General features: G+C 41.2%; 1 long non-coding RNA gene across 3 annotated transcripts in view; it reads right to left on the bottom strand.

Moving 5' to 3' along the window:
• Positions 1-16,685, bottom strand: part of LOC126982522 (uncharacterized) — a 61,020-nt gene that overhangs the window by 9,181 nt on the left and 35,154 nt on the right. The window contains exons 2-4 of one of the 3 annotated variants that reach the window (XR_007735208.1): positions 5,557-5,633; positions 1,408-1,587; positions 60-322 (exon numbers count right to left, since the gene is read on the bottom strand). This is a non-coding gene — a long non-coding RNA (uncharacterized LOC126982522). The remainder of the gene's footprint in view (positions 1-59; positions 323-1,407; positions 1,588-5,556; positions 5,634-16,685) is intronic. The other 2 variants (XR_007735210.1, XR_007735209.1) reach the window with 2 other exon arrangements.

Genomic DNA, 16,685 nt, shown 5'->3' with positions numbered 1-16,685 from the left:
ACCACTGCACCACGAAGACCCCTCGTTGGGCTGAGTAGACTTTGAGCAACAGTACGTACATTGTGTGCCCTCCAAATGGGCAGCTTCCAGTTGCTGGGTTGTAGGTGGCGGATGCTGATCCACCCATCAATGAAAGCCCACCCTCTCTTGCAGAGGTCATAGTGGCTGTGGCAAAGTTGAGGGGTGGAAAGGCACCTGGCACCTGTAACATCAGTGCGGAGCTGCTCAAAGTTGGAGGTTGTATGCGGTCCTGACTGTCGTATAGCAGTCTGGTACCATTCCTCTAGAGCCTAGACAGAAAGAGGGGTCTGGTCATCCATATCTGGAAAGGGAAAGGGGACCATCAAGACTGCAACAACTGCCGTGGTATTACACTGCTCAGTGTGCCAGGCAAGGTGCTTGCCCACCTATTGCTGATGCGAATTTGCTGCCACCTGCTGAAGATGCAGAGACCTGAACAGTCTGGGTTCACACCTGGCAAGTCAACAACTGACCGTATCCCAGCGCTTCGCGTACTGGTGGAGCGCGGACGTGAGTTTCGACAGGGGATGCTTGCAGCCTATGTCGATCTCAAGAATGCGTTAGACTTGGTGCATCGCGAGGCACTCTGGGATCTCCTGCAACTCCGTGGGATTCCTGCAAGGACTACTGGTTTGCTGACTGGCCTGTATTCTGGGACTGAGAGTGTGTGTATATATATATATATATATATATATATATATATATATATATATATATATATATATATATATATCTATATATATATATATATCTATCTATCTATCTATCTATCTATCTATCTGTGTCTGTATCTATCTTTCCATCTATCTGTGTGTCTATCTATCTATCTATCTATATATATATATATATATATATATATATATATATATATATATATATATATATATATATATATATATATATATATATATATAGAGAGAGAGAGAGAGAGAGAGAGAGAGAGAGAGAGAGAGAGAGAGAGAGAGAGAGAGAGAGAGAGAGAGAGAGGCAGAGAGAGACAGAGACAGACAGAGAGATATAGATATAGAAAGACACATAGATAGATAGACAGATACACACACACACACACACAGATATAGAGATATAGATATATATATATGTAGGTAGTGTGTGGTGTGGTGTGTTCTGTCGTTCTCTGTGTGTGTGTGTGTGTGTGTGTGTGTGTGTGTTGAATCCCATTTAAATTATGTGCACACAACACACACACACACACACACACACACACAGACACACACACACACACACACACACACACACAGACACACACACACACACAACACACACACAGACACACACACATACACCTTCGCTTTCATTAGGCCCAGTTGCCGAAATACCAACATACGCTCATAAATACGCACGCACACGCCCAAAATACATACTCACATGCAAATGAACATTGATCAAGTCATCACACATCACCGCCAACACGGAACTCCAACTGGCCTCGTCCTTAGAGCCTTCACACCCTACCATCCGCCTATTGAGGGTTGGGGCAAGCTGGGAGTATACGCTGTAGCTGCACGTGGCGGCGGTGTTTACCTCCGTCTCGTTGGTTGTTTGAGCCTGTGATGGAAGAGAACCTTTAATCCGACACAGGGGCAGTGCACTATCCGGGTAGCCGAGGTTTACCTTTCCCAGGTTTCCCTAGGTAGCCTACTCATTTATCTACCATTCCGAAAGGAGGGATGAATAGCTGGGTGGACTGCACGCCGACTGTTCAGGCTGGAATTTGAACCCAGAACCTTAGATTCGTAGTCAGGGACGCTAACCACTACACCGTGGAGGCGTCCACCTAATTATCCCTGTAGAATCTTTACATAAATGAAAGTTCGAAAGCTATAATATATTTTAGTGAAAGAAAGTGATGACATGTTTGAAAATATAAGTGTGGGATGAAGTAGAAGAGAAGATCAAGAAGAGGCGGACCTACAAAGCGATTCAGGATGATATTAGGTCAAAGGAGGAAAAAAAAAATGTCGCAAGGCCGCCAGCTCCACCACGGCCAAAATAGGAACTATATAGTCTCCCCTGTCCAATGGAGGTGTGACTTGAGGCACTATGAATGTTTAGCACGATTTAAAGCTGCATTACCACCTCTTAATACGTATGGTATATGCCTCTCATGTGCGGGGAGGGGGGCTCCACACACACAGCTCTGCAAGACAGCGTGGAGTCAAAAGCCTTTCGTCTCAACAATTCCCCTCCTCTTGCTGACAGTCATCTAGCTCTTAAATTCCGCCGCGGTGTTGCCTTTCTTTCTATTTTTTTTTATTTTTTTTATTTTTTTTTACAGCAAAGGAGACAGTGCAAGGGCGTGAAGAAAAATATAAAAAAAGCCCGCTACTTACTGCTCCTGAATAGAAGTCAAAGGAGTGTCCAAAAAAGAGAGGTCAATTTCGGGAGGAGAGGTGTCCTGATACCTTCCTCTTGAAAAAGTTCAAGTCGTAGGCAGGAGGAAATACAGATGAAGAAAGATTGTTCTAGAGGTTACCAGCGTGAGGGCTGAAAGAGTGGAGATGCTGGTTGACTCTTGCATAAGGGGTTTGGACAGTATAGGGATGAGCATGAGTAGAAAGTCGTGTGCAGGGGGGCCGCGGGAGGGGAGGAGGCATGCAGTTAGCAAGTTCAGAAGAGCAGTCAGCGTGAAAATATCGATAGAAGATAGAAAGAGAGGCAACATGGCGGCGGAATTTAAGAAGTAGAATACTATCAGTATGAGGAGGAGAGCTGATGAGACGAAGAGCCTTTGACTCCACTCTGTAAAGGAGAGCTGTGTGAGTGAAGCCCCCCCACACATGAGATGCATACTCCAAATGAGGGTGGACAAGGCTCCTGTAAATGAATAGCAACTGTGCGGGCGAGAAGAACTGGCGGGGACGGTACAGAACGCCCAGTCTCGAGGAGGCTGATTTATTTTTCTATTTCTACACTGACTGCGCTTCTGAACTTGCAAACTGCATGCCTCCACCCATCTCGTGGCCCCACTGGACACGACTTTCTATTCTTGCTCATCCCTATTCTATTCAGATCCTTTATGCAAGCATCTTCATTCTTTCATCCCTTCTGTTGGTAAACTCTGGAACAGTCGTCTCTGTCTGTATTTCCTCCTACCTACGACTTGAGCTCTTTCAAGTGGACCATAGTAAGACACCTCTACTTTCTACATTAACTGTTCTTCTGGCCTCATTTTTTTTTCTGGAGCAGCATCCTGTGGGTTTTTTTTTTGTTCGTTTTTTGTTTTTTTGCCTTTGAGCTGCCGCCCTTAAAAAATGGAGCTTGGGGCTTTGCCTTTTGTTCTCTTCTAAACAGTACACCTCCTCTGGACGCCGAGTATCTGTGTCACTGTAACCTCCACTACTTCCAATCTACACTTCACCAACCAAATTATCACCACCACTACCACCATCACCTCTGCCACAAATGACCCACCACCACCACCATCACCATTAGTTCCACCACCTCCAGCTCTGCCATAAATCAACCACCACCACCACCACCACCGTAACCATCACCTCCACCACCGCCTGATTTATAGACTATCAACACCTCCGTAGCCATTTTCACCGCCAAATTTGCTATCATCACCATTTCTAGCGAGCGTCGTTTATCATACTAATGCCGCCACCACAACCCAACCTAATATATCAAAACATGTATCTAAAAGTAAACATATACCACCACCAATATAACCTAATCTGACCTAGCCTACCAGGACTTGAAAGTAACACTGAATATACTAATACTACCACCATAACCTAACGTAACCTAACCTAGCCTACAGAAACTTGAAAATAACACTAACATAATATTACCACTACCCTCACCTAACCTAACCTAGCAAGACTTCAAACTAACACTAAATATACTAATACCACCATTACTATAACCTAATCTAACCTAACTTAACTTACCAGAACTTGAAAATAACACTATAACATACTAATATCACCATAACCCATCATAACGAAACTTGAAATTAACACTGTACATGAACTCAACTAACACTAAATGTACTAATATCACCACTACTATAACCTAATCTAACTTAACTTAACTTACCAGAACTTGAAAATAACACTAACATACTAATATCACCATAACCCATCATATCGAAACTTGAAATTAACACTATACATGAACTCAACTAACACTAAATATTCTAATACCAACACTACTATAACCTAATCTAACTTAACTTAACCTACCAGAACTTGAAAATAACACTAACATACTAATAGCACCATAACCCATCATATCGAAACTTGAAATTAACACTATACATGAACTCAACTAACACTAAATATTCTAATACCAACACTACTATAACCTAATCTAACCTAACTTAACCTACCAGAACTTGAAAATAACACTAACATACTAATATCACCATAACCCATCATATCGAAACTTGAAATTAACACTATACATGAACTCAGCAAATAACATACATATTATAGAAAAAAAACGCGAATGTATAAAGTATAAAGTCTTCAACTTGGTCATCACAAAAACTAATCTCCATCACCACAACACACGCTAACCCTCGTCACCATCACCACCCTTTCCATCAGCATCACAGAACCTGCACCACTGTCACCACATCAGTCACTCCACTACCATCCTATTAGCCACCATCAACACAGCCATGCAAGCTAGACATTCCCTCCCGCAACCACCTCCACTATCATAGCTTCCACAACCATCATCACCACATTTCACTGTCATCCTTATCAAGAGCATCACGGTACCCGCTAATTAGAGTCCAGTAGAAGTTTGAACGCTTTTGGTGCAGTGATAAGATAGTGTGATAGCAAAAGGCTTCGCAGGCAATCAGACAAGCTGCGCCGCCTCGCCTTGTCTCTGCCGCACCCTCGCCTTCATTCTCGCCCTGGCAGCAAACACCACCTCAAGAGGAGCTCATTACCATAATCAACACGAGATTATCATCATTACAAGAAGGAAACAACGACATAATTACTCTTGGTTTTCTTCTTTCTTCTTCCCCCTCTTAGATGCGTGTGTGTGTGTGTGTGTGTGTGTGTGTTGTTCAGACGGTAATAATTGGAAGGAGTATTTACATGTGTATATGGCTGTTGGTGGTGATCAGGGAGGGTGTGGCGGGTTAGCACACACACACACACACACACACACACACATAAAAAGAAAAGATACGAACATTTGTCCATCATAAGGTTACAAGCGAAACGAGATCCCTGAACCCCCTCGCTCCATGCAGATAAGGGCAGGATATCTCTCTCTCTTTTGCCAAGGAACTAAAAATCAACTATAAAGTATTCAATTTCAGAAGATTAACTACGTTGAGAGAGAGAGAGAGAGAGAGAGAGAGAGAGAGAGAGAGAGAGAGAGAGAGAGAGAGAGAGAGAGAGAGAGAGAGAGAGAGAGAGAGAGAGAGAGAGAGAGAGAGAGAGAGAGAGAGAGAGAATGTGTGTGTGTGTGTGGAGAGGGGGAGGGGTTCGTCAGACAGGTGGGCAGGTGACAGGTGGACATGCCCAGGCACAAGTCTTATCGCACCTCACCGCAATCCATTGAAGTCAGGCTCACAGGACTCCGCCTCCCCTACCGCCCACCGCCTCTCCCTCCCTTGATACCTGGAATGAGAGAGAAGTAAATAAAAAAAATGTTAAAAAAATACGTTTATAATAACTACGACACGTGTTACGATAGCCCGGGTGTGTGATTGCTTCGTGTGATTCGTTACTGCATTACTTGCGAGCCACTGTTTGTTTGAGTTACGAGAAGCTGCGAGAGATGGATATGTGGAAGCCGCGGCCGAGACAGGGAAGGGAGGTATCGGGAAAGGTGTGTGTTGTAATTATTAATGTGTTGGGTGGTGGTAGTGCGGTTACGAGTGTGTGTGGAGGGGGAAGGCTGAGGGAGAGCAGGGTTAGGCTGGGTGGAAGGAAGGGTGTGTGAATGAGTTGAGTTAAACTTGTCTACGTACGATGTTTGATGGGAGATAACGTAGTGGTGAGTGTGGTGGTGTGGTGTTGGGGTTGTGGTAGTTCTGGTGGGAGTGGTGGTAATCGAAGTGGTGGTAATGACAGTGCTGGTAATGATGACTGTATGGTGTGATTGTGGTGGTTATGTGCGATGGCTGTGGTGGTGGTGATTGAAGTAGGGGTGGTTGTAGTAGTGTGGTAAGTAGTCTTGACGCTGTTGCTGCTGGTGTTGTTGTTATTGTTGTTGTTATTATTATTGTTTGTGTTTTTGTTATAGTTGGTGGTGGTGGTGATGGTGGTGGTGGGGTGGTAACTTAGTGATTGAGATTATTGTGGTTGTATTGGTGATGAGGGTGATATCGGCGGTGGTGAGCGTTTTGGTGTTGGTTTGGTTATGGTGGTGACTGGTGGTGGTGGGGATGATAGTGATGGTGGTGGTGGATAATGATGTAGTGTCAATCATTTTGGTGGTATTTCTGATGGTGTTCACGGTGTTAAGGGTGGTGGTAATTTGGTGGCATTTAAATAATTGTTGTTGATGTTGTTGTTGTTGGTGGTGATGGTAGTTGTGATGACGGTGGTGGTGGTGGTGATGGTAGTGGTGGTGGTGGAAAGCTTGTAGTAGTGGAGAGTATAGCGCACTGGTGGTGGTGGTGATGGTGATGGATGGGGTTGCGGTGATGATGACATTGATGGTGGTTGTGATAGCATTATATTAGAGGTCATGATAGTGGTAGTATTTAATAGTGATACAGAAAGGCTGATTATGGTGAGAAGAATCATGGGTACAGAAATGGCAGTGATGGTGGCGATATTGGTGGTGATGATAATGATGGTGATATTGATGATGATGATGATAGTGATGTTGATGGTGACGTAAGTATTAACAGAGGTGTCTATGAGGTCATTAATTGTGGGTTGGTGGTGGTGATACTGGAAATGGTGTTAGTGGTAGTGATGGTGGTATTGATGGTGGTGGTGGTGATGGTGATGAATACTGTGGTTGCGTGATGTGGTATGATGACTTTGATAGATATGAATGTTGATAGTTTTGTTGTTGCTGTTGAGGAGGAGGATGGTGGTGATGGTGGTGGTGGTGGTGATAAAATTGGAGGGGGAGGTTGTTGTAGAAGTGGAGTTTTACACTGTGTTGAGTGTTGAAGAGATGACAGAACAGCTGCGCGCGATGATCCGAAGGGACTAAGGATGGCATTGGTGGTGTTTGTAGGAATGACAATGTGATGTTGATCTTGGTTGTGGTGATGGTTAGTGGGTCATATAAAAAGGAGGAGGAGGAGGAGAAGGAGGAGTAAGTAAATAAGAAAGGAGAGAAAAAGAAAGTATAAGAGAAGGAGAAAGAAAAGGATCAGGAGGGAATAACGGGCCAGAGAGATTGACTAACAAAACTTTGCTATTTTTGTCTTATTATGGTGATGGTTAGTGGGTCATATCTAAAGAGGAGGGAGAAGGAAGAGTAAGGAAATAAGAAAGGAGAGAAAAAAGAAAGTATAAGAGAAAGAGAAAGAGAATGGTCAGTAGGAAATAACGGGCCAGAGAGAATAACTGACAAAACTTTGCTATTTTTTTTTACAACAAAGGAGACAGCTCAAGGGCACACACAAAAAAATCAATAATTAAAAAAAAAAAAAAGCCCGCTACTTGCTGCTCCTAAAAAGATTACGGAGTGGGCAAAAGAGAGGTCTATCTTATTATGCATCCAATTTACAGTGGTGTTTACCTTCATCAATAATGTGAAAGACCGAGTTTTTCTAATATATTACGTTTTCTATTTTCTTTGAGTGATTACTTTCAATACTCTACACCAATATTGCTTCTTTGTATAATTTGAATTGAATATCTTGGGTACAGTTTTTTTTAACAAACTACGAATCGTTACGTAACTACTTCAGGGTGATTCGTTGCGTAGACTTATATATTTTTTAATCTCTCTCACACAGTTTTCTATATCAGTAACAATTTCTCTTATAACATTAACAATTTCTCTTATAACATTAACAATTTCTCTTATAACATTAACAATTTATCTTATAACATTAACAATTTATCTTATAACATTAACAATTTCTCTTATATCAGTAACAATTTCTCTTATAACATTAACAATTTATCTTATAACATTAACAATTTCTCTTATATCAGTAACAATTTCTCTTATAACATTAACAATTTCTCTTATATCAGTAACAATTTCTCTTATATCAGTAACAATTTCTCTTATAACATTAACAATTTCTCTTATATCAGTAACAATTTCTCTTATATCAGTAACAATTTCTCTTATATCAGTAACAATTTCTCTTATAACATTAACAATTTCTCTTATATCAGTAACAACTTCTCTTATAACATTAACAATTTCTCTTATATCAGTAACAATTTCTCTTATATCAGTAACAATTTCACTTATATCAGTAATAATTTCTCTTATATCAGTAACAATTTCTCTTATAACATTAACAATTTCTCTTATATCAGTAACAATTTCTCTCATAACATTAACAATTTCTCTTATATCAGTAACAATTTCTCTCATAACATTAACAATTTCTCTTATAACATTAACAATTTCTCTTATATCAGTAACAATTTCTCTTCCATTACTTTTCCTTTGCTTATATATTTATCTGTCTAATTATCTATCTCACTTTTTTCTGTATCATTTGTTATTTCTCTTCCTTTGTCTTCCATTTTTTTTCTTTGCTATTTATTTATTTATTTATTTAGCTAACTATTTATGTATTTATTTGATTTTTCTCTATCACTGATTCGTTTCTTCCTTTCTCTCTCAATATTTCCATCTCTCTCTCTCTCTCTCTCTCTCTCTCTCTCTCTCTCTCTCTCTCTCTCTCTCTCTCTCTCTCTCCTTCCTTCAAAAATAAGCTCGACCGTCACTTCCTTCAACTTAATATCAACTAGAGTAGAAATGCAACGTTTAGGAGCCTTCTGATTAATGTAAAATCACTTAGGTTTAAGGACAGACCACCAAGTCTGGACCATGGGGTCTGTGTGGTCTGATTTTCTATGTAAATCTCTCTCTCTCTCTCTCTCTCTCTCTCTCTCTCTCTCTCTCTCTCTCTCTCTCTCTCTCTCTCTCTCTCTCTCTCTCTCTCTCTCTCTCTCGTTCAGTTTTGCTATATCATTCTTTTTTTCAACGTTCCTATGTTTTATTTACAAATTCATTTATCAATTTTTTTTATCTTATTTTTTTATGTATCACAGAATATTTTCTTCCTTACTTTCTTAGCTTTTATTTACTTACCGCTCTATCTGTGCATATATTTACCTATTTATACATCATTATCTTTCATTTTTTCTATATTGTTCATTAGTTTCTTCCCTTGTTTCTTATCATTATTTGCATATCTCAATTTATTTATTTATCTATATCAATCTATCTGTATCTATCTATCTATCTATCTATCTATCTATCTATCTATTTATCTGTCTGTCTGTCTATCTCAGTTTTTCTGCATCATTCATTATATTTTTTCTTTCGTTCTTTCTCCCTTTCTTTTTTTATTTAATTACTTGTCTATTTATTTATCACATTTTTTTCTCTCTATCTATCACTCCATCTCAGTTTTGGTATATCATACATATTTTTATTTCTATTCTTTCCGATATTTACCTCTTTATCTACTTATATAATTATCCTACTTTTCTGTATCATTTGTTATTTCTCTTCCTTTCTGTCTTTCTTTGTTTACTTACTTATTTGACTAACTATTTATTTATATATTTTGCTCTCTTTACTTCTCTTCTCCTCTTCTCTTTTCTCTTTCTCTCTCCCTCTCCTTCCCTCCCTCTCCTTACCTCTTCCTCTCCTCGGCCACCCCACCTCCCCGGCAGACAGGTCCTCCCGCCCCCCGACACACAAAGGCGGCACGCAGCGAGGGAGTGAGAGGGTCAGGTGAACGGTGCGCGACCCGGGGTTGTGGGTCGCGGGGGTGGGGGGTGGGGGGGGGGAGGAAAAGGAACACAAAGGAAGAACAAACAGCAGCAGACTTGATGGTCCTTACGAAGCTGTTTGTGACAAGCTACACTAACTATCTAATCAAAGGTGGAAGATGAAGGACAGCAAAGGCGAAGGCTCCTCCCCACCCGCCCCAATCCCTCCAGCCAAAGCTGGCAGGAAAGGAAAAAGAACCATGCAGCATGGAAAACTGCATGGAAATTATGTAGGAAAGAGGAAAGAACTACCACTACTGCTACCACTAACCAGGCGATAAAAACGGACAAGGACACCAGTATTCGAAAGAACTTAACGTTATTACGACAATGAGTAATATCTTAGTTGCTGATTGGATTCAAAATACTTGTCTAACCTATTCTTGAAGTCCGTAACTGTTGTACTATCAACGACATCACAGGGTAGAGAGTTCCAAACATTAACGACTCGACTGAAGACGAAGTGTTTGGCTTCGTGCGACGAGAATCTTTTACCACTTATCTTGAAATTGTTATTTCTTCTTGTTCTATTTCATCGATCAATTGTAAAGTAATCTTCCGCATTAATATCACTGAATCATTTACACATTTTAAACACTTCTGTTAGATCGCCTCGCATTCTTCGTTTTGATAGGCTGAATAAGTTTAATTTTTTAAGCCTTTCTTCATAAGATAAATTTCTCAACCTGGGAATCATTTTTGTTACTCTCCGTTGAACCCGTTCTAACTTTTCTACGTGTTTTCTGCAATAGGTAGACCAAAACTGTACACAGTACTCTAGATGGGGTCGAACCAGCTAATTATACAGTTTTAATATTACTTTTTCCGATTTATTATTAAGACGTCCGATGAAGCCAACCAATTTGTTTGCGGTTTTAATACCTCTGAACAATGCTGATCGGGCTTTAAATCGCTTGATATAGTGATTCCAAGATCCTTTTCTTTACTTACTGCAAAAAGTTGTTGGCTTTTCATTACGTACTGAACGCGATTGTTATTGTTTCTGATGTGTAACACTTAACATATGTCAATGTTAAATTTAATTTGCCTTTGATTGGCTCAACGTGCAAGTCGATTTAGATCTGATTGTAATGCTTTTTCGTCGAGTGTCGTAGTTTTACCTTACTAGCGATTTTTGTGTCATCAGCAAATTTTGATATTTTGCAAGTGAGCCCATCATCGATATCATTAACATAAATTATAAAAAGCATGGGACCAAGCACTGATCCTTGAGGTACGCCGCTTCTGACATCGAGCCAGTTAGATGTAACACCGTTTAGAACTACCCTCTGTTTCCGCTCAGAGAGCCAGTCCACAAGACAATTGTGAATGTTACCCGAGATACCGTGCGCCAATAGTTATCATATACCATCAAATCAAAGGCCTTTTGAAAATCCAGATATATGATATTTACTGATCTGCTTTCATCGAACACCTCAAAAATATATTGAAAAAAATCAAGTAAATTAGTTCAACACGAACGTTTACTACGGAAACCATGTTGCGAATTATTTATTATATAATTTTCTTCGAAGAATTTCACCATATTGTCGCGAATGATAGTCTCCATTAACTTACAAATAATCAATGTCAAGCTAATTGGTCGATAGATTCCTGGATGAGACTTGTCCCCCTTTTTGAAAATTGGTGTGACATTTACGGTTCCTTTATCTTCCTTCTCTCCCTCGAGGAAGAGGAGGAGGAGGAGGAGGAGGAGGAGGAGGAGGAGGAGGAGGAGGAAGAGGAGGAGGAGGAGGAGGAGGAGGAGGAGGAGAATAAAAGGATTGCAAAGATGAGACGAGAGCAAACGCACACAATGAGAGAAGTATAGAGGAAAGGTAAATGAAAGGAATGGAGGAAAGAAATGAAGAAGACGAGGAGGAGGAGGAGGAGGAGGAGGAGAATAAAGGAATTGCAAAAGTAAGACCAAAGCAAAGGCATACAAAGAGGAAAGTAAAAGTAAGGTAAATGGAAGGAATGGAGGGAGAAGATGGAAGACAACGAGGAAAAGGAGGAGGAGGAGGAGGAGGAGAAAGAAAAGAAGAAGGAGGAGGAGAATAAAGGGATTGTAAAGATGAGACGAGAGCAAACGTATACAAAGAAAGGAGTAAACGTAAGGAAAATGGGAGAAATGGAGGAAAGAGATGAAGAATACGAGGAGGAGGAGGAGGAAGCGAGGAGGAGGTAAGGAGAACGAGGGAGAGAAGGAAGATAAAGGAATCGTAAAGATTAGAACGAAAGTGCAATGAGAGAAGCAAACGTAGATTGGAGAGATGGAAAGGAAAGATGGGAGAGTTGGAGGAGGAAAGGGAGGAGGAGGAAAAGGAGGAGGAAAAGGAGGAGGAGGATAAAGGTGCGGTAAAGACGAGATCAAATAAACGGTAAGAGAGGTAGGCACAAATATGATAAAAGGGAAAGGAACAGTCAACAGGAGGCGTAGAAGGAATTGGTGGAGGAAGAGATGAATGTAAGAGATGAACAACAGGGTGAAAGGATTGAGACAGGAGAAGAAAGAAGAGGAGGAGGAGGAGGAGGAGGAGGAGGAGCAAGATAAACAAGATTAAGAGGAGAAATAAGACCAAGAGAAAGAAGAGGGAAAAGAAGCGAGTAATATTGAGAGAGAAAGAAAAAGAGGAAGAGAAGGAGGAGGAGGAGGAAGAGAACAGAGAAACATAAAGAAGGAAAAGGAGAAAGAAACAAGAAGCAATAAGAAAAAAGAGAGAAAAGGGCGATAGATGGATAAATATGAATTCCCCTTTGTTAAAATAAAACGAATATACATGAGATAGAAAGCATGGCAGACATTATTGAAGAACGAGGAATAAAACAGCTTGCGCACGAAACAGTCAATGAAAATGGGAAGGAAGGAAGAAAGAAAACGAGATATGAGTGTGGGAAAAAAAATGGTTACAGCAAAAATGATGAGATATAAAACGAAAACAAAAACAAAACATCCAGCATGAGGAAAATCCGTGTGAATCTGCAGAATATGATAAAAAAGAGAAAGAAAGAAAGAAAAAGAAATATAATAAGATGTAAATGAATTCGTATACACAATAAAGAAAAAGATGAACTTCGTAATTACTTTTATATACTTTTTTTTCCTGTGCAGAGAGAGAGAGAGAGAGAGAGAGAGAGAGAGAGAGAGAGAGAGAGAGAGAGAGAGAGAGAGAGAGAGAGAGAGAGAGAGAGAGAGAGAGAGAGAGAGAGAGAGAGAGAGAGAGAGAGAGAGAGAGAGAGAGAGAGAGAGAGAGAGAGAGAGAGAGAGAGAGAGAGAGAGAGAGAGAGAGAGAGAGAGAGAGAGAGAGAGAGAGAGAGAGAGAGAGAGAGAGAGAGAGAGAGAGAGAGAGAGAGAGAGAGAGAGAGAGAGAGAGAGAGAGAGAGAGAGAGAGAGAGAGAGAGAGAGAGAGAGAGAGAGAGAGAGAGGCGGTGCGGTGAGGTCGTGGAGGCAATTTTAATTCTCTCAACGTCCTTGTGCATGGCTGAGGTAGGACGGAGGTAATAAGGAGGAGGAGGAAGAGGAAGAGGAGGAGGAGGAGGAGGAGGAGGCAACCGTCTGGCATGCCACCTGGAAGACTGATCCTAACCTCTCTCTCTCTCTCTCTCTCTCTCTCTTGCAGTATCTCTCTTTCTCCTACTCTCGTCCTCCCTTCTCTTCCCCGCTAACAATTATTATTCTCGCTCCTCATGCGCCGTCCTCCTCCTCCTCCTCCTCCATCGCACACCTGTTTGGGGCGGCGAATTTGTTGGTTTGTTCGTAGTAAGCATTGATGTGTGTGTGTGTGGGGGTGGGTGGGGGGTGGGGGGGCTGGAAGGGGGGGGCGTGTACGGGATTATTCGATTATTTTTTGTTGATTCGTTTCAGCTATGAAATATATGAATAGATTACTTGATATTTGTTACTTATTTTACTATTCACTTCGTGACATGCGTGTTTTTTTTATTTTTTATTCAATCGATGTTGCGTTGTTTAGGTTCGGATCTAAATTAATCTTCCTTTCTTTGTTTAAAACTTTTTTGAGGTGTACCAACGGTCGGCACCCGGGCCTTGGACATATTCGGTGGTCCCAGTCCCGTTAGCTACCAATAAAAGAACCGAGGGTATCTGTCCCGGTACTTTCTGATGAGGAACCGTGTGTCTCAGGTATTTCATCTGTTCGCAGCACGTGACAGCATATAATTATGTAGGGCGGACAGTGCAGCCTCACGCGTTTCTACCAGCGCAGGTTATTGTCGCCTTTACATATGAAGTCGAGTAAAATCTGTAGATCTGCGATAATATAATAGGATGTTGCGGTTGTCGGATGTCATGTTCTGTTCGGGGGCTTCGTGGTGCAGTATGACTTGACTTTGTGTATTTAGACTTAGCCTGGAAAAGCAGCCGTTACAAAGGCGAAACTCCCGACCGATAACTAAAGTGGAGTTTGATCCATTCAGACCTCGGTGTTGTCCACGTATGGCTCATGCACCAATTTACTACCTTGATATTTTTAATTAATTTTCTTCTAGGTTTCTGTTACCTATTTGTAGGAAATCCTTTATTAGTTTTGTGATCAACAAAATATCTGTTGACACCTTTGCTTTATTTATCTGTATGTATCTATCTGAATATTTAATTACTTATCTATTATGTGTCTCTAAATTATATTACTTGGTACGTTGAACTGTTACAAACCCTGAACTCTACACGTAGTATATAGGTTACTATTGCACATAGGTACGAATTCATTCTTTACGTCTCCCCAGCCTCCCTACTAGTGACCTACATTTGTCCCGTCCCCTTCCATTCCCCATCCCACACCTCTTCCCCTCGCTGCCCACCTTTCGTTTTCTGCCGCTGTCCTGCATTCGCCCACCCTCCTCTCCCTCGTCCCCCTCAACTGGTCAGCATCAGTCTACCCTACCCCCCCCGCCCCCTAGCCAGCTTCACTCTCGTCTGGACTATCAAGTCTGACACAGAATCCGGAGGGACGATGCCACGCCTGTGTGTGTGTGTGTGTGTGTGTGTGTGTGTGTGTGTGTGTGTGTGTGTGTGTGTGCAGGTGTGTGTGCAGGTGTGTGCAGGTGTTTGCGCATGTGTGTGTGTGTGTGTGTGTGTGTGTGTGTTCGTGTGTCTGTCTGTGTGTCTCTCTGTCTGTCTGTCTCATTATGTCTCTATATATATATATATATATATATATATATATATATAGATATATATATATATATATATATATATATATATATATATATATATATATATATATATATATATATATATATATATATATATATATATATATATATATATATATATATATATATATATATACATGACGAGGTATTATTTTTCAAATACGTGCAATATCCCCGTCATAACATGGATCAGAGACGGACATTGATCAAGTCTCAGGAAAATAAATTGATAAGTGTCTAAAGGAGAACAGAAAGATCGATGCTGAGTATCACTATAATGGATACTGAATAATGAAGTTGATGAGAAACAGACAAAATTATTGGGCACTCTGTGGGGCAGCGGTTAGCTTTCTTAGCCATGTGACCGAGGACTAGGTGCCTAGCCAGTCGGCGTTCAGCCCACCCAGCTGTTCGTCGTCCCTTCGGCTGGTCGATAAATGGATATCTGGGAAATCCTGGGAAAGGAGAACTGTAGTAACCCGGATGTCACAGTGGCCCTGTGACCCGGGGCACCGAGTTCCCACCCAAAACAGACTCGAGGGTCAATGAGACGGTGATGAGCACAGGGGCCACGAGTAGCTATAGTCCATGCCCCCAACTTTAACTTTACTTCTATAAAAAAAACAATTAAAATGAAGAACAGGCAGCGGTCAGAAGTCATATGAATGTGAGAGGATAATAGAAGGACAAAAAAAGAGTGACACACTGACATAAAAAGACCCTACGGGAGGCCATTCAGCTCGTGGTGTGATGAAATTAACTTGACGGAAAGTTTAAATTAAAACTGGAAACTTGAAGCTCAGAACCTAGACAAATGGAAACGATTGGGAGAGAGAGAGAGAGAGAGAGAGAGAGAGAGAGAGAGAGAGAGAGAGAGAGAGAGAGAGAGAGAGAGAGAGAGAGAGAGAGAGAGAGAGAGAGAGAGAGAGAGAGAGAGAGAGAGAGAGAGAGAGAGAGAGAGAGAGAGAGAGAGAGAGAGAGAGAGAGAGAGAGAGAGAGAGAGAGAGAGAGAGAGAGAGAGAGAATTAAACTGAATCAAGTCACAGTTGAGAGACTTTGTAGAAAAAAAAATGTAATGATAAAATACTGACACCATATTTCCCTGTCTTGAAAAGGAGATAATGTAAAGAGGAATAATATGTCTGTAAGGCTGGCTAAGGAAGGAAGATACGTGGTCGGTAAGAGAAGATATAGAACTTCTCATCCGCTGGAACCAATATCGTCTCCCTTTCCTTGAGCAACCTCGAGCACTTTCCATTTCAGGCCTTCACGAGGGAGGCGGAACATTTTGGGTCGTATATTATAAGACATTTCGCGCGCCCAAGAACACATATTTGACAAGGCTTTCGTGGGAGTTGTGGGCATTTCCAGGAGTAGTTTTATGCCCCTGGTGTTAGTTTGACCCTTCTTCTGTACCATGAACCTAAGGAAACACTCATTAGCACCCAACTGACCCCCTCTTTAACCTTTAGAAATTGTTAATGTGAGAAGCGATGGTGTCTAATAATACCAACCTTTGTCTCCATTTACTTTACATCGCTCATCTTTCCATCGTCC

This window comes from Eriocheir sinensis, chromosome 51 (assembly GCF_024679095.1).
Source record: "Eriocheir sinensis breed Jianghai 21 chromosome 51, ASM2467909v1, whole genome shotgun sequence".
NCBI lineage: Eukaryota > Metazoa > Arthropoda > Malacostraca > Decapoda > Varunidae > Eriocheir > Eriocheir sinensis.
The sequence above is the reverse complement of the archived record's forward strand: the minus strand, read 5'-3'. Positions and strand labels throughout refer to the sequence as shown.